Source organism: Cricetulus griseus, chromosome 2, assembly GCF_003668045.3.
Source record: "Cricetulus griseus strain 17A/GY chromosome 2, alternate assembly CriGri-PICRH-1.0, whole genome shotgun sequence".
NCBI classification, from domain to species: Eukaryota; Metazoa; Chordata; class Mammalia; order Rodentia; family Cricetidae; genus Cricetulus; species Cricetulus griseus.
The window spans coordinates 58,737,494-58,759,922 of record NC_048595.1 but is presented as its reverse complement, the minus strand read 5'-3'; the positions used below and the strand labels follow the sequence as shown (position 1 = coordinate 58,759,922).

Genomic DNA, 22,429 nt, shown 5'->3' with positions numbered 1-22,429 from the left:
TTAGGGATATATTGCTGCTTTTCTTCAAAAAGGTTAATAGTTCACATGAGGAAACAGAAATAAATATTTGTTATGAAATATAATCAGTGTTCCAATATATATCGCAATACAGCCAAAACTCCTGCTAGATACTGTTACAGTTTGAATCTGAAATGTGTCTCCAATTGGTGGTGTAATTTTTGGGAGATCCTGTAGGTTTTGGGATATTCTTCCTGGTAGTCTTCTGTTGCTCTTTGTGCCTGCTGTGACATGAGCTGAGTGCTTTGTCATGCCTTTCCTGCCATGATGGACCAAATTTTCTGAAACCATGAGCTGAAACAAATCCTTCTGCTTCATGTTACCCCTGTTTCTATTTCATCACTTTAACGTGAAAGCAATTAATACAAAACTGAGAGCTTCCTAGGATTTGTATGTACATCTCTGCATTGTGGTTGAAATGGAAGTTTCACTGGAACTCCTGTTGAAGGAAACACAAGTCTAGTCAGACTGAGTAGAAGAACTTAATAAAAACCAAGGAATAAATGTAGAAAGTTTGACTTCATATCTGAGCTCTCAAGTACCTGGTTATACATTTAAGGAAAGATGATTGACTTTGTGACATCTCCAGTGATTTAGCTCAGCTCATACCTCTTTAAGTGACAGTTTGTGTATGCTAGCTGGTGATGACTTGAAGGTAGAGGTGACTGTCCAGGTGAAGACTATGGCAAATCTGTCATCAGGTGAAATGAAAGTGATTAATTGGTATTAGAAATTTCTACAGCCTTTCTGAATTTTGTTATGGAAAAACTAAACAGCCTAACATTTACTGGCTTAAATAACAAGGATCATATGCATGACTCATGAATTTTGCAGTGTGGGTGGTTTTGGTTGAGATAGCTCCTCTCTATTCCATGCCACTTGGGGTTGCCTATAGGACATCTGAGCAGCAGGGCCTCTTCATGCCTCCCTATCTTGGTGTGATCTCTTTACTGTCCCCTCAAGCATGGCACCTCCAGGTAGCATTACTTATTATATGGCAATGTAGGCCGCCTAGAGTGCAGTTTCAAAAGAGTGAGCCAGACAGAGCTGTATTACCATTTATAACCGAGATTTGGCCTTGTATAACCTTGCATGTGTTAGAATTAGTTAGCTGAGGTGCTTGTAAAGTCATTTCTAGGTTCAGGAAGGGCATAGATTCTGAATGTAGAGGCTCCAAGGTCCAGGAAAAGCGTGTGTGACTAAAAATGCTTTAATGAAAATATTTAGGAAATTGGCTGGCATAAAGGTGAAATATAGTTGTGAGAATATATCTGGAGTATTGGGCACTGGTTCCAGTTCGTGCTATGTTATTTACAAGTTCAGTTCCTTACACCAGCTTGCTTCACTTTTTTGACTCTTAGTTTCCCTATCTAGAAAGTGAAGACACCAGGACTGGTATTTTAGAGCTGTCAACGATCAAGTAAAGTATACGAGTCTCTTGGTATATCAGGCTGGCACAAATCTCAACTCACATACAAGAGGCTATTGATGGGCCAGAAGCAAGATAAACAGTTGGAGAGGGTGAAGGGTAAGTTGTGGTACACTTTTGTAGCTAATGATAATAAGTTGGTCAAACAATAATACTTCAGAGTTACTGTGGCCTAGGCATAGTTCTCAATTATTTGGAGAGTCTGTCACCGAATCTTAAGAGTAAACTGATAAAGGATTATTATTATTCTTTCTGTTAGATGAGGAACTTCAGGATCAAAGAGGTTAAATAATTTCCCCAAGTTGATAGGTAGCAAATACAGGACAATTTAAAAAATGCATGCAAAATCTGTGTTCCACATATGAGGGAAAATGTGATATTTGTGTTCCTGGGTTTGGGTGATTTCTGTAATATAACTTCCAGTTCTACCCATTTCCCTGCAGATGATGTGATTTGTTCTTCAAAGACAGGATCTGAATCAAGATAATGATTTTAGAAAGTCAGAACCCATACAAGAATAAGCCTACATTTCAGCTGAATGTTTATCAGAAGCCACTAAGCAATTTCAGCAGGGTAAGTAAGCCTGTGGTCAAACTTGCTCTCCAGAAAGTAATACTGGAAATAGTTCAGAGACTGCCAGCAGCTAAATGGCAACCAGTAGTATGGAGGATGAGAAAGGACATTCACCGAAAGTAGTGGCAATCGCCTAGATTGCTGATTGGACACAGAAAGCATGAGAGGCACCATTGTAGCCACGTGAACTCTTGGGTGTAAGCACTGCCATGTACACATAACCCAGGGCTCTACATGGAAGAAGAAAACAACCGTGGGATATCTTCTGGCCTCAAGCATATTTCCTAGGCATTTGTACTCTCAGTCTAGACTAAAAACAAACAAAACAGATTTCTCTGAAATGCTGGAAACCCTCCCCACTTGAAGCTCTCAGATCTCTTACCTTGTAAATCTAGCTTTCAAATTCGTGCTTGCTGGACTTCCTTTCCCACACCCCACGTCCTTGTTGTAGTGGGGATTACAACGTGTGTGTGTGTGTGTGTGTGTGTGTGTGTGTGAGAGAGAGAGAGAGAGAGAGAGAGAGAGAGAGAGAGAGAGAGAGAGAGAGAGAGAGAGAGAAAGACTGTTCCTTCCACATTAAGGGCCTTGGGAGGATGACATAACACGGCTTTCTCCTGCTCTGACATCCTCCACCCAGTCTTCCAGCTGCACCTGCTGTTTGTAGCAGATGACCAACTGGATATTATAGTCTCCAAATACTGCCAGAGATTGGTAGCATGAAATGGTCTTTGGGCATCTAGGGACGAGTTCCACATGACATCTTTCGTTTCTTAGTGAACTTCTTTTGGACCATAATATGCACTTGGTAGGACAAAGCAGCGATGTGTGCTGTTCAGTAAGGCGTTCCATAGCTCAGATGGAGGGGTTTATTTATTGGTAGGTCAATGTCTAAGAAATAAAACAACCATCAATGAGAAAGTTTAAAATGAGCAAGGAACTCAACCAAAAACCAGGAGTATCTAGGTTTTCTGACTAAGATGATATATCTTTTCAAATTACTTGAACTCAGGTAATTTCAAATGTTAAAAAAGATTCTGAACAAGGGGGAGCTCTTGGTCCTCAGACTGATAGCTGGGAAAACAGCATGGAACTGATTCAGACCTCATGAATGTGGGTGTCAGTGAGGAGGCCTCAGAAATCTATGGGACCTCTTATAGTAGATCAGTACTATCCCTAGTATAGGAATGGACTTTGGGAGCTCATTCCACATAGAGGGATACTTTCTCATCTTAGACACATCGGGGAGGGCCTAGGCCCTATCCTAAAGGACATGATGACTCTGAAGACCCCCCCCACCCCATGGAAGGCCTCACCCTCCCTGGGGAGCAGAAAGGGTATGGGATAGGTAGGGTGTTAGTGGGGGGCAGGGGAGAAGGGGAGGGAGAGGGAACTGGGATTGACATGTAAAACAATCTTGTTTCTAATTTAAATTTAAAAAATGTGAGAAAAAAGTTTCTGTAACTGTCTGAGAGACGTGATCCCTGTTATATGTTTCTGTCCTTTCTCCTTATCCTGTCTTCTTTAATTTGTGATTAATCTGAAAAGTAACTTTTCTTTGTTCTGATAACACATTTTGAATAAATCACTGCTTGCCCCATTGTGCTATGGAGATGAATATTTTGTTTATTAAGTATTTCCTCTAGGTATAGTGGGTGCTGTGCTCACTATAATCCAGTGTTCCTGATAATAAATTATTTGAGCAGGGAGTTTTATTCTAATTGTTTATTTGTTCATGCATATTGCTTGGTGATTTATAGGTATTGAGTCAGCCTTTTGCATTGACAATCTATGCAATTATGGTCTAGTCAAGCTATAACAAAGCAAACCACAGAGCTTGGTCACAGGCCTGTGGGACTCAAGCCTTTAGAAACTGGAACTTGACTTTGCACATCAAATTATTCTTTTAGGGAAATAATAAACTATGCCTCAATCACAACTCAGCTTTTTCTTGTACAAAGGAGAAAGAAAAAACTGAACAGATTCCAGATTTAGGAATCCACAAAGGAATTAAATCTAATTGGACATTTCTAATGAAAGCCACTTAATGAATGAATGGTGACAAGTGAATGACTTATGAGGTTACACCTTCTTGTTGTGGCTCTCACCAATACTGTGGAGAAACAACAGACTAGGATATAAATGCTAGAGGAAAGCCTAGGTTTTATTTAGCATGGTTCTTCTCTCCTCCTTCTGCCCCTCCTCCCACTTCCTCCTCTTTCTCTTCTTCCTTCATCCTCTTCCTTCTCTTTTCCTTTTCTTCTTCTTTCTCCTCTTCTTCCACCTTCTTTTTTCCATTTTTATTTGAATTAGAAACAAGATTGTTTTACTTGCCAATCCCAGTTCCCTCTCCCTCCCCTCCTCCCCTTCGACCCCCCAAACTAAAACCCTGCCTATCACACACATCCTTTCTGCTCCCCAGGGAGGGTGAAGCCTTCCATAGCGGATCTTTAGAGTCTGTCATGTCCTTTGGGATAGGGCCTAGGCCTCCCCCCCGCCCCCGGTGTGTCTTGGCTCAGGGAGTATCCCTCTGTGTTTCTTTCCACCTTCTTCAACAGGGTCCCACTATGTAGCCCTGGCTGATCTGGAACTCTGTAGATCAGGAATTGAGCTAACCTCATGGAGATATTCCTGCCTCTGCCTCCCAAGTGCTGGGATTAAAGGCATTCCCCACCATGTGGCCCTCAGAAGACCTTCTACTTGTTAAAGAGGATCCTAAACTCTCTGGAAGTTAGGCAAAAGGAGGGGGGAACAGGAAAAACATAGCTGATAATCTAAACTTTTCTTCCTTTAATTAAACCTTATACCGGGGAGATCAACTTTTTTTCCCCTAAGAAGGAAATCTCTTGTTTGTGACAGTCTCAACAATATAACTAGTTTCCAAGCATACAGAGCAAATAAGAGGCAATCATTTGTCAGTCATAAAGATAATCCAAGGAATGGAAACACCTTTTCAGGTCCTATCACCTGACAGAAACTTTGCAGGAGTTCTTTCCCGGTTCAAGAGTTCACCCCTAAGCCCCACTTTCTCTATCAGCTGGCTCAAGCTGATAAGAGCCTGAAATCAAGATTCTTTCCAAGATGTTATTTAATTGTTCTTGTGAAATAAGGGTTGTGGGGATTAGTACGTACAGAGACGGTTCTGGCTGGCCCATTTTTCTTTTGAATAAATAGTTGTCTCTCTTGGTTCAATAGGTTAAATAGAATTTATTTATATAATTTCCATCGATTTCCCAACCCCTTTATGCCTAATGAGTTTTCTCTGAGTACTTACTGAGAGATATTGTATACTGAGCCTTAGATTGTCCAGGGATAATATGATTCAAGAACAGAATAATTAAGTAAGAGAAGAAATGTATGCCCATAAAATATATTAGATTGAGGTGAGAGTGGGTTACGGTTTTTTTTTCAGTGTTAGTCAGGTTTTTATTGTTCCCAGGAGCTTGGCCCAAAAGGTGTCCATTTAATGTATCACCCAGAAGTGGTCTGTTCTGCCTTCATGACTGGAGCGCTCCACTGGCTATCCTGGAAGGGTAATTTAGTGAGGGAACTCCCATGCTTATCTTGCCCACTTTCCCTTCCACTCCCATCCACCATCCCTTCTGCTTTATCTGGTCGAAGCCAATTGCTGAGCAATTTCTATAGCTTCTGTACTTAAACCCTCCATTCACCGCCAACTCCTTTTTTTCTTATGATAAGTGAACTGACTTCTGCAAATCTTCCTTCTTTCATTCTAAGTAAAGCACCGAGTGAAGGAATATTAAAGTACTATATTCCTGTATTTTCAGGATATGTTGAATTAGGCATTTGATCTGGTCTGTTACTTTACCTACTGAGACATAGCTACAATTTTTTCCTTGGAGGTTGGCTGCTCTACATCCTCTGGTATTACACAATGGAGCACATTATATTCTTTGTTGTAGATCTCCGCTGGTGCCTGGTGTTTGACCAAGTAGAATTTTAGCTGTGACTGAGGACCCAAGTATCCTTTCCTATACTGTCCCTTGAATGATTAAAGAAAGCTTGATACACACCAGGATGGACTCTGTAACAAGACTGGGGATTCTGTGTGTAAAAATAACTTGCAGAAGTCTCAGAACATGACAGTGTAAACAGACAGAGATGTGCTTTCTAATTTCTTCTTCTAATGTCTGCATGCCATGACTCGACCACTATGCCTCCCATCTTTAATCAAAGAGCTTAGAATATGCTAGACACTCTTGTCAATCTTACTTTCTCAAAATATGGCATTTAGTTACTGTAAGTATTAATTCTGTTTTGAAGTCACCTCATATAGGGGCTTAAATATATGTGTATTTTGTAGGAAAAGCAGAAAATAAACACCCTACTCATAGCTCTATCTTAAAGAAAACTTTTTCTTTTAATCAGTCCTTCAGTGCCTTTGTGTGCCTTCTGCCTGGCCTTGTTTCCCTTCCTAGCTCTGGAACCAACTTCTGTCTTGAGTTTTGTTCAGACTGTGACCGTGTTGCCAAGTTTTCCACCTGTGTATGAGTTCCAGGACAAACCCTTCTCGGTGCTTGTTTTCGTTGTTGATGTTAAGTGAAATCCTGTCGCCTAAATGCTTCTCGAACTTAATTGATTGAAAGTTTATTTTGAGACTCACTAGTTTTCACATGGGCAACTGCAGTTTATTCATTGATGTCACCAAATCATATCCAGTTGGGTGATCTTTACAGCAACTTACTGTACTAGCTGGTTTGTTTCCATTGTATTATGTATCTTGCTGTTCCGGGGCATGTGGCCTGAACATCTCTGAGCATGGTGGGTGGTGTGTTAGTCAGGTTTCTCATTGCCATGACAGATCCCCAGAAAGAAGGTTTAAAGAAGGGAAGATTTAGTCTTTGGTTTACAATCTTTGCGGTTCAGGTGATGCTTGGGCTGGTGCCTCTTTTCTGCGGCAGCCGTAAGGCAGAGTGTCATAGCAGAGAAAAAGTGGTCTAGGAGAGAAGCTTAACCTCCGGAAAGAGGGAGATTAGAAGAGAAATGAGAGGGAGGAGGAGGAGGAAGGGGAAGAGGTTGAGGAAGGGAGTGAGGGAGAAAGAGGGAGCACTTAGGGCAAGGTCCTCAGTGACCTCCTTCCTCCACGTAGACAGCATCTCTGAAAGTCTCTGCACCTTGGAATGTCACCATCAAAGTATGAACCCACCAACAGATTAGTCACTGGTTTTGCTACAGTCCTCATTTTGATGATTGGATTCATTAATGCATGAGGTTTTGGGAACATACTTCCTATCTAAGCCATGACTCATGGTCTAGGTCATTTGTATTTATATGTACATATATGTCTGTCTGTCTGTCTGCCTATTTAAGGATGCACCAGAAAAGGAAGGACCAGTGTGAACAGCTTGTTTAAGCTCAGAGTGATCTGGTGGCATTCTTCACCACAGTACTTAGCACAACCTCATTTTAAAGATGGAGTTGAGAGAATTTTAAAGTCACTTGTTCAAGGAGAAGAAATTCAACAAAGGTCAGGTGGATGGATGCCATTTATTTATTTTTTTTACAAGCTAAATATCTTATAGTTCTATTTGTGAAATATTAATCATAGAGGAGCAAGTTCACACCTGATGCTATTCTTACAAGCTGTCAGCTGTCACAATGTAAAAATTAAAGTTTCAGTTTTTGCTTTTCACCATACTTGATTTATTTAAATTTGTAATAATTTTTCCTCTAAGGCTATGACTACATATGGAAAAAGCAATGGGTTTTACAGTAAAATAGATCTTTCTCTGTCTTGCTATTTTGTTTTAAGCCTGATAAATATGGTTAGCAATATGCAACATTTATTGACTCTTTCAATTTCAGTGCTAATTAAAATACTCAACACTAGATATAAAACAGATAATATATACAACTGACATTTTATAGGCTTCTAGATTCAGGATATCTTTAATGACTTCATGTGTCTATTTCCAAAATGGGAAACAGTGTTTTGTATTTGTGTGAGCAAAAAGCAGTCCTTGAGCACACTTGACATTACAGCCCATGTTTTGACCTGAAAAGAGTAAAGATGGGAGCCTGATGGATTACCAGCATCCTGGAAGATCTTGGAAAAATTTCTTGGCTAGAAATTTTCCCCACAACATGATGTTTTCAAGATAAAACAAAATAAAAAAATTGTATTGTGAGTTGTGTCTCTGTAAGAGTCTGAATCCCCCTTGAACTGGTCTAGGGCAAAGGAGAAACATGCTGGTCTATGGAATGTCAGGAATGACTAGAAATGAAGCCATAGACAGGGTGAGAGGCAGCTGCATGGCAGAGCACAGTGTTTTCTTCCCAACTGTCATTTCTAGGTTTCTTCCTATTTGCCTCCTTTCTGTTTCATTGTAGATTGTCTCCTTATGCATGGCAAGGAACATTGCTCCTAATACTTCCTGAATTCTATACCCTACAGTATTCTTCAACACTAGTGATGAGTTAATTGCTGCTTTCTCTGGAGAAAAGTTAAAATTTTCCAATGGGGGATCGGATCCTCTCAGACTGAATAAATCACCAGTCTCTGGACCAACCTAATATTCCCTAGGGATGCAGAGACTTCACAAAATCATGACGATTTTCTTGGAAGTACTTGAATTTCCAGGGAAGAAAGAATTCTCAAAAGAAAAAGTGTGCAGTTTGCAACAGGCGGAAGAGTAGCTATATAAACACAGCTGTTCTCTGTCTTGCTTAAATAATCCCCAGAAATCTATCAGCTCATTATTTACAAGTTTTTAAAATAGTCCTTAACTGTTACAGCAAAATTAACCTTACAATACTTATTGAAATCCTTTAGAATAAACCATAAGCATCAGAAAGTGAGAAATCTGGTTTTTTATAACCTGTGCTCCAGTTTGTAAGCTCAAAACCTAAGGAAATGGGTAAGGCTGGAACATGAAAATGTTTTTTATCAAAATTGCATAAGAAAAATGAGAAGGTAAGTATTTTCCTTTATCATTTTTCTGGTATGTATTTCTGTTGATTAAGTCTGAATAACAGAGTTGTGGTGATAATAATGTCAGAATCAGAAAATCAGTTTTCTGTTGCTGTGTAACAATCACAGACTTAGTGGCCTAGAATGCCCACCTATTAACTTACCTACCTTACCTTATCCACCTATTATCTTACTATCTTTGTGCTAGAAGTTTGGGTACAGAGTGTGTATGGCTAGGAGCTGTAGCTATTTTTCTGGATTTGACCTTTCTGGATTTGGTTCATGTTCAAAGCTTCCAGGATGGCAAGATTCTTTCTTTCCTTCTCATGCCCCCACTGTCTCTATAAGACAGAAGTGGCCTTCAAACCCTTCTGACTCTCCTTGGTACCATATATCTCTCTGACTTCTATATCTTCTATCAGCAAAAGAGGTTTTTAGGAGACTATGTGATTAGGATACATCCATGGGGATAGTTTTGTCTAAAGGTCAACTTCACTATGTAACATCTGACATTATTACTTCACTGGGTCTATGTTTATATTTAAATGTAACAATATGCCAATATTCAATTCACTTACACAAACATTACTATATCTCTTTGGGGCTACAAAATTTCACACATTTGAGGATGCCAAAGGAATAGTCAAATATAAATTACTGCTTTTTATAATAAATGCATTTTATTGGTTGAAAAAAATTATCATTAGATACAGTTTTTTTTTTCTTTTTCACTTGGTCTGTTGAGTTCAAATAAAAATAGAGTCCCCTTAAAAATATCCTGAACATTCATGAGGAAGGAGATGTATGTGATGGGGGATGTCCTTCTGTATATATGTTTCTCTTATTGGTTGATGAATAAAATACTGTTTGGCCAATAGCCAGTAGAGGCAGGAAGATAGGTGGGATGAGGGGATGAGGAGAATGCTGGGAGAGGGAGGCCAGAGAAACATGATGCATCGGAAATAGTAACATGCTGGACTACGGGTAAGCTGCTTTCTCCTGGCAATACATAGGTTAAACAGAAATGGGTTAATAATTAAGTCAGAGCTAGCAAATAAGAAGCCCTAGCCATCAGCCAACAGTTTTGTGATTAATATAGTGTTTGTGTGCTTTAATTGGGGCTGAAGGGCAGCCAGGAACTATCGGGACAAGAAAACCAGCAACATGTGTGCATGACAATATGGCCAGCACATTAGCTAAGACAGCATACTGCTTCTGTACTTCCACGTCAATGCCCTATGCTCTATACCACACAGCCTTGCCTGGAAGATCTGTCAGAATGGGATTTCATTTGCTGAAATTCTTCTACTAGATAAGGAGGTCGCATAATTAGCTAAATACCTTCATCATCTGAACATAAGCAAACACTCAGCGGGGCCCACAGTATTAAAGAGAGGTGGTAAATGATGGAGGAAGACGTTGATTCCATCTGCACTTTGAATGGGAGTTTCTGAATAACTTACAACCTTCAAAAATGTTTACTGTGACTTGGGATGGGATGAAGGGCAACTTGACTATCGTTATACTTCTGGGTAAATAAACACTGGAAAGAAAGAATAGAAAATTCTTCTGAACAAATATATGAACTGAATTATCACTGCTGTGACACCCTGAAGGAATTCTTTCATTCTCTAAACAACCTTGGGAGTGAGTGTAGCATTAGATGTGAAATGAGTAACTTTGGACATTGATTGCTGTCACCTCCCATCTGCACAGGCACAACCAATGCTGAAAGGACTTAGTTTTTATTATAAAGTTCCCTCATATTTGGGTCAAAAATTATCCTATGCTCACCTATGACTTTCCTTCTTGGACCAATTTCTTAAGTATATTAAATAGTCTAATTCTTCTTGACCCCTAAAAATATTCCTGCAGGACTGAGCCCTGCGAATGAGATGGGAGAAAAGCAAAAAGAAGACCCTAATATTTAAATTCTAAGAAAGTTTGGCAATGATTATTGAAATCCTTAAGGCAAAGTGACCTGCCAGAGGAGCCCACATCCAGGAGTGGGTCTGCCTTATTTCCTTGTGGTGTTTACATTAGATGGTTGTATCTATGGAAAGCATAGCCTTAAACTAACATTGTTAGATTCCGAAGACAGGATCAAGGAACGTCAGTCCACTGTATTCCCTGAAGTGGTGACCATATTTGCTATCACAGACATTAATGAAATAATGGTCTTCAAATTCTACGTTATTGAAATTATCAAATTTCCTGCATCCCTTAAGGGATGATTCTCATGTATCATACTTTATTTAAAACACCTTTACTAATTATTCAGATATTTAGTTAAAAGTTTACCCCTATCATTTTGATTGCTTCTTCTGTCTTCCTGCAGAAACTTTTGTGCTATATATCTATATTGTATATAATACAATACATATACACACTCGTACTCACACACACACTGATATAGCAATGGTGCTTCCAGGAAGAGAACAGAAGAGGAAATCAGAATGGCAATCAGAATCAATATATATATATATATATATATATATATATATATATATTGCATACACACAAATAAATAAATAAATATATATCTGGATGCCAAACCTCTAATTCTTAATGCCCAACAAATGGTGATAACCAGTTCCAGACTGTAGAAGTACAGTGGACAAATGACCTCATTAGAATGCTTCAGAATTTGTGATTTCCCAATAGATGAACTGGACACTAACTATTCTGAGTCACGAGGATTGTTTTCCCCTGGCAGCTTGGAGCTAAGCGAGAAGATTTATATTAATTGCTTGTGACTTGTTTGGGTTGGTTCCTGCAAGTCCATTTAAGGGGAGGGGTGAGGAGAACACATTCCTTAGAATGACCACAGATTGCCCAGATGAGAAGAATACTCGGAAACATTTATACTTCAGTATAGCAAGAGCTAAAATGGCTTTGGAAAACTGGATCATATGGTCACTGTCTGATCTGTCTTGTCAGAGAGGGGAATTTACACTTTTTTTTTTTTACATCAAGCACATTGACAGAAAAAAAGCAGTAATTTAATTTAACAGGGAGGGAGGGAGGGAGGGAGGGAGGGAGGGAGAGAATGGTGCAGAAAGATAAAACTTTTAGGCTTTTCCTCAACACCTCACTCCTGTGTTTCCTTGTGAGTTTCCTTATGTTACCACATTGCAGGGGCTTGTTTTCTGTGGCAAGTTTGAAGGCACAGGAGCATATCGAGAGGTAGGAGGGGCTGCACTCCTTAAGGTCCTTCCAGAGTCATGTCTAGATGGTTATCATCATGCCACATGCACTTGGAATTCTTGGTGATTTTCCAAGGTAAACAGGGCACATCTTCTTGGAGGGTTTATTTATTTCTCCAACAATCTCAAAGAAAAGTTCTTGTAAATGAAATCAAACCAAGATGCTTCATGGGTTGGAATGCAAAATTCATCCGAATTTTAAAAATAAAACACAAGAGTTCAAAGATGCAGACACTTTAGATTCCTGTTCAGATTCCCCACTGAATGCTATTATTCAGTTTTCAGTTATGCCTTATTACAAAAAGTTTGAAAAGGGTTATCTGAGGCATTTGATGTGTATGACATCCTCTTACCTTTTGGTCACTTTCTAAAACTGGACTGGACAACAGTGGAGACTGTCAGCTTCTGAATGTTTTGACAGCTACCTGAGGACATTACGAAACCAGCTAATTCTATGAGAATGCTCAATGCAAAGTGAGACTCAAGGCAACCGGAGTTCCTCAAGTGGAAGATCTTGTGTGGCAATTAGCCAGGTCTGTTTCTTGAACACTATTTATTGAGGGCCTGCTATGTAGTAGGTGTTGTTTTGGAAACTATGATGTAGTGGTGAATAGAAAATTCCCTTCTGGCACCAGGAGATGGAAGAGAAAAGAGATAGAGAGAGGATTGCTATGAACAAAATTCATTCTTTTTACCTCTTTTTTTTGAGACAAGGTCTTTCTGTGTAGCTTTGGCTGGCATGGAACTCACTATGTAGGACAGGATGGCCTCTAACTTACATAGATTCACTTGTTTCTGCCTCCTGAGTTCTAGACATAAAGGCATGTACCACCATGCCAAGCAGAACAAGCAGAATACTTTTTTTTTTTTAAAAAAAGATGTGTATGAAACTGAAAAACTGCCAGCACAAACTTACGAACAAGAGAAATTCTCTTCCTCTCCTAGAGCATAACAATGGACCTGAGGAAGAGTGAAGATAGACAAAAACTAATAAATAGGAAAACAAGCAAAAACTTGGAAATCGTGTGACCTTCAGACAGCTAGGATAGATGCAGAGCATGAAAAGGTCACAAGCAGCAGTGGCCTCTCTAAGATGACATTTCATCTACAAGAAGGAAGTGGTCCTGAAAATAAGAGAAACAGCAACAACAAGTCCAAAGAATGTTAAGCAACTCAGGCTTTTAGAGGGACAGAGAGAAAGGCAATGCAGGCCCACGATGGACGAGGGAGCCTCGTTGGTGAGATAGGCACAGGAGAGGCCATAGACAGCCCAAGGGTCCTGGAAAGGACTATTCTAGCTACAGTGGACGTTCCAGGAGAATTTTAAGCTAGAGACTATCATAACCACCCTGGAGAGCAAGACTTCCTGAATAACTAGGTTAAAAACTATATAGTGACTATAGATCTGCATAAACATAAAGCAGAACACAGACAAAGGGACTATTAAAATTAATCGTACTTAAATAATTGGAAGGCAGAATAGGGGCTGGGGGTATTTGAAGGATATGAGGAAAGGTCTTTTAATAATAAACAAGAGGCTACATTTTACTAGGAGGAAAATGTTACACAATACAAAAGAATTTCAGTCAAAATTGAAAAGGGGTCCTGGGTGTATTATAATGGTAAGCCCTTTTAGACACACACAGAGCCATATATATATATATATATATATATATATATATATATTATATATATGCACATATATCAAATTAATACACTTTATATATAAAATATATAAATTCAATGTTTGTATGTTGGCAGTTGAACCTCATGCATGCTAGGCACCTGTAGAGCTGAAGCTTTGCTGGTGTTGCATACAGTGACATTCTGTTCATTTATACTTCAGTCTACTTTAGTCTAAAACATAGGGAAGGAAGTATTTACAGAGTTTGAACAGTCCATTAAAATGGCATTTAAGTAGATTCAAATTCAAGTGTACCAGTACAGTGTTCCTTTGATGTGGGAAATAAAAGGGGAGGGTGGGGAACTTCACCTTGAAAATGAAGACTAACTTCTTAGTGCCATGTGAAAAGAAGTGACATGGTAGAGTGCTGACCCATTTACGAGTTCCAGGTAGAGGCAAATTAGAGTTCAACCCACCTGGGGCTGATTTGTCTCAGTGAGTGAACTGCACAAATAGGAAAAAACCAGGGACTGACTCAGCTCTAGCTAGGGCTGCTTCCCATGCTGAAGTCTGTTCCTGGCATGACCTCTTCTGTTGTCCTCAGACCGTGCTTCCCTCCTCCTTTGTCACTGGAGAGAAACAGGAAGGAATGTTTATTAACAAGGCTGGCTGGGGTCACACCCAAGGCAATATCAGATTTTTACCTCTCCTGGGCCTGGGAAGAGGTCCAAAGATCAAGGGCAGCTCCCAGTTAGTAAGAGGCAAGAACAAACCTCAGAGAACACACTGCCTGCTTAACCATAGCCCCAGAGTGCCCTGACAGGAGTGCGATCTCATCCATCCCTGCTGGTCATCCTGAGGCTCTAACCCTGTAATAGACCACTAGAGCCCTAATCCCCAAGGAGCTTTGCCCAAGATGATGGAAGAGCAATGTTTGGATCCTGACTTGACTTTCAGGGATGTGTCTCCTTGGCAGACGTTTGTAACAGCAGGCTTAGCTGCCCAGATGAACTCCTCAGCTCCCTTATCTTTCTCCTCACTTTGTCTTCCAGTCCAATTTATGTATTCACATCTAACCAGCTCCAGTAATGGGTATCCTTACGGACAGACAGACAGACACAGAGAGGGACCTATTTCTTTTAAAATATTTCTGGCATGTTCCCTGCCTCACCCCACTCAATAGGGAGGAGAGATAGAAAAAAAAAAAAAAAAACTTTTATTGCTATGAAGGGCATAAGCCAGCAGCTCAACAGGTGCCACCCTGTGTGAAAATCTCAGAGATGCCAATAAGCCACTTGAGACGGTAAGGCTCCTGCCTTTCTGTTCTTATTCCTTATCGGTCCTTGGCTTGCAGAAGAGGAATGCTCAGAAAGAAGAAAGAACTCCATGGCATCAAGAGGAGGGCAGATTTGTCAACCAGAGCCCCTGAAATAAATCAGTAAGAGTCGTGGCTTAGGCTAATAGTTATCCCACCTTTCCTTTTTAACAGCTACATAACTCACATTCAGACACTTGTACCCTAACAATGAAACCGCATCCCCTAAACACATGCATCTTGTTAGGTCAGTGCAGCTCTACCTGTGTGGTCTGTGATCCAACAGCATGAGACTGTCCTTGAAATCACTCCTGTGCTCACCAGTCCTTTTGTCTATTTTCATCATAACAGCTGATTAATATAGGACCGCTTAAATGGGTCAAGAGAATCCATGAAAATTATGTGTTTAAATGATTGTTATTTACTGGCACATACTGTGTCTATGGCTGTCTGCCAGAGGCAATCAGAAATTTACTTTGAGAAAGTGCCAGGGTTGGAATCTAGCCACTGAGACAGTGAGAATTCTTATTCCACCACTTTTCCCCCCTCTGTGACATTGGGAAAGTTACCCAACATTCCTGTGCTACAACTCACTCATTGGATATGGGTGTAATAACTGTGTCCACCTCGTAAGGTCACTGTGAGACCTTCAGGAATATTTCACCACGTGTTTTACCTGGCAGATAGAAAGTGCCTATTATGATGACAGTGAACACAATGGACCCATAACTTTAACATTTAACTATAGCATTGCTTACTCAAGGTCAAGTATTCTAATTTAATGGGGTTGTCCAAACACAGTAAAGACTCCTGGATTTCAAGACTGTAGCTTTTTTGCTCCCTCCTTTTTAGTCTACTTACTGAAGTATTGTGGCAATGTACAGGCTGACTTTATTCTCAAATGCCTTTGGTCTGTGATTCATTAAATCAGGGGAGCACACAAATGTATTGGTAGAAAAGGGGTGGGGGAGGAGAAAAAAAAACAAAACCCAACAGCAAATAGTCACATTGTTCACTTCCCTAATGCCCTCTATGAAACAGTGACCACTTTTCAGATGCACTTGTCTCTGTTGTTCTGTAAGTATGGAAGACCTGTCATTGCTCATCAGCTTTCACTTTCCATGTAGACTTGCAAAGCATGGTCCCAGCAGGGTGACTTTGAAATATAAAGCTTTTGGATTGAAGTTTTGAAGATGCTTGCTAGAGTGAGCCAGTCCTGACTGAAGGACATCGCCCTCCATGCGCTACTTGTTCGTAATGAAATAAGTTCCCTTACCACACCTGGCCGTGGTAACACTACTCACGCAGAGTTCTGCAGACTTGAAGCTGAGTAGCTATGTTAAAACAATGACTAACATTCCAGTTCTTGTAGATCTCAGATCTCACCGAGGCATCGTGGCACTTAAAAATTAGTTAGTCTTTCTCAGATGCTGATCTGAAGGTAGTTAGTAGCTTATGGTTTCAGGCATTAATGTTGAGCCTCCCTGAGGAATTCATCTTTGAAATATAGGCAATAAAACCTTCCACATAAGTTGTTGTGAGGCTTCAATGAGGCTTATATTATAATCATCTCTATTATAGATGTTCCACAAACATGAATGCCCTTGTTTTATCCTTTTCCTGTTTCTCAGTTTCTCAGGGTCACATGGGAGTCCTGCTTTCTCAGTGCTAAGCCATTTTACAGAAAGCAGTCAGACTCTGACACAGGCAAAAGCTGCCCTCATGTGCTTAGATGACTTGAGAGGTAAGCACTGAGCCATACTCCTGGAATCCAGTTGTAGAGAGGGAGGGGGGGATGAGCAAAGAGCCAAGACGGTGCTGGGGAAACCCACAGAAACAGTTGACCTGACCTAATGAGAGCACAGGGACCCCAGGGACCTGTAAAGCTGAGGAACCAGCATTGGACAAAACCAAACCCTCAGAATGTGGGTGCCAGCTAGGAGGCCTGGGCAGTCTATAGGACCTCTAACAGTGGAGCCAGTCTTTATCCCTAGTGCACAAATGGACTTTGGGAGCCCATTCCCTATGGAGGGATATTATTGCAGCCTAGATACAGCAAGCTCTCCCAAATGATATGACAGATTTTGATGATCCCCTGTGGAAGGCCTCATTATCCTTGGGGAGTGGGTGGGGGTCAGTGGGAGCATGGGAGGGTGGGAGGGTGAGGGAATGGGGGGTTGCTATGTAAAATAAGATTGTTTCTAAAATAAAATAAAAAGAGGCCAGTGTCAGCATTTATAGCTTGCGTTATGCTGGTCATCTGCCTCAGAAATTTGGGTCAATGGAGAACATGGGAAATAAGTGTTTCTCAATGAGTTGCTGCATATCCATGCTTTGTAGCCTGTCGAGGGCTCTAGAATTATGTGGTGGCACTTAAGCCTTTCCCTTCTCATTTTACAAACGAGAGAAACAAAACACAGGAAGATGAAAGGTGATTTCCCAAGCACATAAATCAAGGGTTGGACAGAGGCAGACTGGAATATGCCCAACAAGATCAATTTCTTGCTTAAAAAATTAACAATATTATTTAAATAATATTCCATTCTCATTCTATTAGTGGTTTATTTGTAGATAAGCAAGGTGAAGGAAACAAAACCCCACAATGATATGTTGTCATATAGCCTTCTAGTGTTTTTTTCATATTCTTGTCATCATTGTTTGTTATTACCATTTTCATCATAGCAAAAGCATCGTCTCTACATGGTGCCAGATGCTGACGTAGACATTGTATATGCATCACTCACAATCCTAATAGCAACCTTAGGTTATGGTCACTATACTCCTCAGTCTACCACTGAAGAAACTGAAGTATGGAGATGTAGTGCTATTCTAAAGTCGTGGAGATTTAACGTAAAGACTTTGATTCCAGAAAAAAATTTCAACAACTCTAATATACAGACATATTGAAAAATAAAGCTAATCAGGGTTATAGTACCAGGCTTGATTCCTGCCTTGTTCGGGGCCCTCATAGCTGTTGGTCACTGCCAAGATACAAGCACTGCCATTGATCATTTAGTGAACTCTTGCTAGGATAGTCAATGTTGTAGCTTGCAGGGTCACAGTTGGGTAAGACTATTCATTGCTTTTTTTTTTTATTCCTTTGGCACCTTGCATAGCATCTTCTACTACTTGACAGCCAGTCTTCAGGGAAGAAGCTTTCAGGTCAGTTCCAGTTTTCTTCCTCTCAGTTCTGTGTCCAGAGTGTATGGTGACCTCAGCAACAGAAACTTACCTTCAACTTTCAGAGGCAACCAAGGACAACATCAATACCTAGATTATTTGGGGAATGTCTTGTACCACCTTGACCAACAACTTGAAAGGAGGTTTCTCATGTTTGGTACTGGGGGTTTTGTTAGGTAGTCTATAGCTTTTGTGAGGAGTATTATCACTCAAAGTGATATAACTTTAAGTTGTGTTCCTATATATACACACATATACTTAAGTGTATTATATGTATTTTAGGTAAATATACAAGAATATGGCTCCCTCAGACTTTTTCAAGCATTCTTAGTATTATTTATCCCTATGCCCTCTCTCTTTGTATTGTCCTTGCTCCCTCCTCCCCATTTTTCCCTCCCTGATGTTGTAGAGGGGATAAAAAGTGGTGAAATAAGAATTCTCACTATCCTAGTGGCTAGACTCCAACCCCGGCACTTTCACAACTCAAAGAGTGTTGCACATTAAATGTATTGATTGCACAAGAGAAAATAGTTCTAAAGTCAATCAGTTTTGTATCCTATTACTTTGTTGAACCTGTTTATCAGTTCTTAGAGGTTTCTAAAGGAATCTTGAGGGTCATGTGTATAGAATCATGTCATCTTCAAATGGTGATAGTTTGACTTTTTCTTTACTAATTGTATCACTTTTATTTTCTTCTCTTTCTTTACTGCATGAGACACTATTTTGAATAGAAGTAAAGAAAGTGGACGTGCTTGTCTTGCTCTTAGCAGGGATGTTTTGAGTATATCTCCATTTAGTGTGACATTGGTTATACCTGTGTTGTATATATATAACCTTTGTTATGTTGAGGTATGCCCCTCCATCTCTAGTCCTTCCATGACTTTTATCATAAAGGGATGTTAAATTTTGTCAAAGATTTTTCATGTGTCTATTGAGATGGTCATGTGACTTTTGTCTTTGAGTCTATGTATATGATGGACAACATGAATGAATTTATGTATGTTGAACCATTCTTGCACCTCTGGCAAGAAGCCAACATGGTCATGATCTTTCTGATGTGATCTTGAATTCAGTTTGTCAGTATTTTCTTGACAATTTTTCATCTGTGTTTATTAGGGAGATTGGCCTGTAATTTTCTTTGTGTGTGTGTCTTTATCTGAATTTGACAACCAAAGTGCTGTGGAGATAGGTATGGGAAACACTCCATGAGTTTTATGAGAGCAGGCCCCGGGAAGTGAGTGGTATAAGTTTCCACCAAGACACTCAAGATGTGCCTTCTACAGCCAAGCTGAAAGGTAAGGGGCTAGATGAAAGGAGGCTTCCAGGGCAGAGGAGGAACTTGGCAAGTGCTACAATTATGATGGCCCCAGTTCTAGGCATGATGATATTGAGAAAATAAATTTACAAAGACAGAAAAATCATAGGCAGCACAGCCCTGAGGCAAAACAGAGTGGGGGGAGGGGCTATTATTAATATTTTAAAGCCTATGTGTGGCAAGAGGAAGAGATTTATGTGTGTCATTGTGCAGGACAGAATGAGAACAAATGGATGCAAATAGAGAAAGATTTAAAAACAAATGGCGACCTTCTCACAGTCAACTCTACAATGACAGTAATTTGACTACTGGTACAGTTATGAATTTCTAGTCACTATTGATAGGAGTATTAAGAAGGTGGGAAATTCTTTACTTGAGATGTTATAAAGGGAATTAACACAAACTGTAGAGTAATAAGTATTAAATTAGTTCCCTTTCTAAGATCAAAGACTGTATCATGTGCATATGTAAACACACCAGCTGATAATCACTTGTCTTGTGTAATCATTTTTTTCCCCAGTTTTTATAGGCTTAAGTAATTTAGGATAATTTAAACAGTCCCTTTTTTAAATTTGTAAAAGCTTAGTTTTATTTCTGAGGTCATTTTTAAGAATCACGATTTTTATCCCCATGTGTGACCTAAAAACTTCCATTTTGTTCAGGAAAATTTTAACTCACATGTTAAGGGATTATGATGGAGATGGAAAAACCCAGTGTGGTGATAATAGGAAAATGAGGCTTTAGGTTAAGAGGTTTAAATGAGTAAACATTTAAACAGCCTATTGCAAAGTCAGTTTGTGACAATTTAGTTGTCACAAAAACAGTTTTGTCTGAAAAAGAGCAGCCAGGGGTGTGGTCATTGCATAAACTCCAGATGGAAAATCAAGATGGATTAGTCTATTCCTTTTTTTCTTTTGATCTAATTTTAAGGCTATTTATAACAAACAAAAATGTCACTAAAATATTATGTTCCCTTCCATATTTTAAAGTACTTCTATATTTCATTAATTCCTCATCATTTCATGATTTTTATTTTTCTGGAATTAAATCTTCTCTTTCAACTTTTGAGTTCTGTGGCAAGTCATATCTTGTTATGTGAGACAAGAAATGACCATGGCTATGGGGTAGAGTGGAGCCTCTCACCATGTCATAGCCCAGTGTAGTTTCAGTTAAGTTGGAAGTTGATAGCAGTATTTACATAGTCAGTGTGGTCTGCCTCCAGGAGAGAGCTAGGTGTTTTATGACCACCAGCTTTATGAGTTGTAGTTATAAACTCATCAATCTTTTAAAGCAAACATGCCACAATGTCTGCATCCAAGTGGGAATTGTCCTTCAGAGCTGTGACCTTAGGAAAATTTCAGACATGCTGGTATGAAACATATTTAAATCCTTCACAGAAACATCCATGAAACCCAGTCTCTCAGAATGTCCCTAACCATCTGCCTGACTCTTTCTCTGTCTTTACACCATATACATACAGACAGAAATTCTTAACCAAAATTTTTATATGACTTGTTAACCAATTGTATTTTATTACGTTTTTTTGCAAGTGCATGTATGTACATATGCATGCTCACACATTTGTTGGTTTGTATATGGGAGGCTGGAGATTGACATGGGTGTGTTCCTCAACTGCTTTTCACTCTATTTACTGGAGCAAGGTGCCTTGATGATCATGGAACTTTCAGATTTGGTTAAGATCCCCAGCCAGTCTTCCCCAGGGATCACCTGTCTTTATCTCCCAATCACTGGGATTGCCTACTTGGTTTTTGTGTAATTGCTGAAGACCTTAACTCCAGTCTTCATGTTTACATGGCAAGCATTTTATCTACTAAGCCATATCTCCAGCTCAACTTTATTTTTTATATTATCTGTCAATGAATATCTTGTGCTATTTGAAAAGTCAAATCCATTCTTTGTTTTGTTTTGGTTTTGTTGAGACAGGGATTCTCTAAGGCCCTACTGTCCTAGAACTCTGCAGATGAGGCTGACCTGGAACTCAAAGATCCACCTGCTTCTGACTCCCAAGTACTGAGATCAAAGGTGTGAACTACTATAATCCCACCAAATCAATTCCTAAAAATGAAGAAGTTACAATGAAGACATTATAATGGAAGAAGAACAGGAAGGCAGCTGACTCACATGACTACATCCAAAGAGGGGATATAAAAATCTATTGGACTTTGGCAGTCTCCTTAGCATAAAAGATGGCTAACCAGAATGTGTTGTTGAAGGATGTCTTTTGAGATCTAAATATTATAATGACTGTAAAGTGGAAATTAAGCAAATCTACTTCGAATCCCACCTTGTGTATGTGTTGCTTCTTAACCTTAACTTTTTGTTCTGAATTAATGTCTGTCACCTAGTTTGATTCCTATTGCTGTGATAAAATGCCATGATCAAAAACAACTTGGGAAAGAAAGAATTTATTTGACTTACACTTCTTGGGTCACAGTACATTGAGAGAAGCCAAGGCAGGAACTGTAGCAGGGGCATGGAAGAATGTTACTTCCTTTCTTGCTTGCTCATAGCCTGCTGAGTCTGCTTTCTTATATAATCTAGTACTACCTTCCCAGGGAGCACTACTTGAAGGGAGCTGGAAGCTGGATCATTAATCAAGAAAATCCCACAGACTTGCCTATAGGCCAGTTTGAGGAGGCAATTCCTCAAAAGAGATTCAGTCTTCTCATATATGTCTAGCTTTGTGCCAAGCTGACAAAACCCAGCCAGCACGATTGATTCATTGTCAGCTTGAAGCACAATATCTCAACTTGTCCCCCAAATTTCATGTCAATATTATTATCAAAATGATGGGGGAAATACTTCTGTGTATGTTTATAA

General features: G+C 39.7%; 2 long non-coding RNA genes across 10 annotated transcripts in view; both read left to right on the top strand.

The window, feature by feature from the left end:
- The window catches only part of LOC103160605, a 151,398-nt gene that overhangs the window by 93,422 nt on the left and 35,547 nt on the right, over nt 1-22,429 (top strand). For 7 of the 8 annotated variants that reach the window (XR_004768207.1, XR_003482233.2, XR_004768201.1 and 4 more), the window contains 2 exons: nt 1,380-1,546; nt 1,891-2,020. This is a non-coding gene — a long non-coding RNA (uncharacterized LOC103160605). The remainder of the gene's footprint in view (nt 1-1,379; nt 1,547-1,890; nt 2,021-22,429) is intronic. The other variant, XR_004768202.1, reaches the window with a different exon arrangement.
- Nucleotides 12,008-21,525, top strand: LOC113833996. 2 transcript variants are annotated; one of them, XR_004768208.1, is made up of 4 exons: nt 12,008-12,687; nt 15,133-16,837; nt 18,210-18,255; nt 19,390-21,525. It is a non-coding gene; the product is annotated as an uncharacterized LOC113833996 (long non-coding RNA). The 2 variants fall into 2 exon arrangements; XR_003482232.2 differs by lacking the exon at nt 12,008-12,687 and having other exon boundaries at nt 13,895-16,837.